The sequence below is a fragment of the Rattus norvegicus genome, chromosome 2, assembly GCF_021556685.1.
Source record: "Rattus norvegicus strain SHRSP/BbbUtx chromosome 2, alternate assembly SHRSP_T2T, whole genome shotgun sequence".
Lineage (NCBI taxonomy): Eukaryota > Metazoa > Chordata > Mammalia > Rodentia > Muridae > Rattus > Rattus norvegicus.
In genome coordinates, this window is record NC_141535.1 from 231,603,491 (window position 1) to 231,604,972 (window position 1,482).

Sequence of the window (1,482 nt, forward strand, 5' to 3'; positions counted from 1 at the left end):
ACTGAAAAGAAGTCAAACACATATACAAGATTTGAGCCTTCTTGACCAAGTTTCTAAAGATTTAGAGTCACTTTCTCCCTAGAACAGAGAATACAACAAGCTTCAAAGCAGAGGCTTCCTTCATAGATGTAAAAGTTTTCTTGCATTGCCTTACATCTTGTTTTGATATCAGACATTATTCTGTCATTGTAGGCTTTCAAAATCATCAATATGCTAAAATAGCACAACTTGGAGAATATACTCTGGTCATGTACAATGAACTCATACCTGGAAGGGGCACATGCCAATCCCTCAGCAACCCACTATCAACCCTTTGTCTAGATGGCCATATTCAATTGTGAGAATGATTAGACGATGCAGTCTAGGTCCTTGTCTAATTACCACTAAGTGCCATGTCTCTTATACCTTCAATTTATATAAATGAGCAGTATACTTAGGCTTTTCAAAAACCTCATCTCTATAAAATATTTAAAATATATATGCAATTTCACATAGTTCTATGTTTTGTTTTGTGTAGAGCTAATATGGCACAGGATTAATTGCGAATTCCCTTTACTTCATTTGTACATAATTTTGGCGTGACATAAATAGATTGGCTAATTCTTCATATCAGATATAGAGATTTAGAGGATTAAAGAGAATGATTCCAATCCAAGTAAAATATTTATTAATGCATGGCTAAAACAGTATAAAATCGAAAGAATATAAAAGAACTCTGGGTTGGCAAATCTCATATTCAATGGAATCAAAATAATCAACGAAGAAAGGGTTTGTCTAAATGCTTTCTTTTATTTAAAGAGAAGTAAAGAAACCTGCTTGGCTAGAGTGAATTCTGCCTCAGAGATGCATGCGGAGAAGAAAGGGAGGTGGAATAACTTGCTACAATGTCAACCACGGAGAGCTCTGGCCATAGGCAGAGAACAAAGGAGCCGAATCCATGCCCCCTTGGTGTTTCAGTTCTTGTGATCTCTTTCAAAGGAATTCCAAGAAACACACAGAGTGTATTGTAGAAGATATGCAAGGTTCATTACAGGGCATTACAGAGCACTGTGGTGGGGTCAGAGTGGCCAGTGGCCAAAGAGACCACTGCAGAGGCAAATACTCATGAAGACTGAGAACGGACAATTGCCAGAGGGATCACTAATGCCGGCCTACATTGTTATATAGATTTTATGCTATTTCTAAAGTCTGTACAGCAGACAGCTTTTCTGATGGGCCGTCCAAGTGATGAACAGGCCTATTTAGAATGACACTTATGGGAGGAAAGTTATTCCAAATCCCCTAGAGAGTATCCTTATGTCATTTCTGCCAAGGCAGAATGAAAATTACACACATGCCTAGAGATTAACACATTTTCTACTCTTTTATCCAGTTATCAAATAATGGGGTAAATTAAAAGGAGGTAAAAAAATTAGAAATCGAAGAAATTGCATCTTTTAAAAATGTGTTGAAAGCTATGCTTATGAAGCTTCAATGAAATGG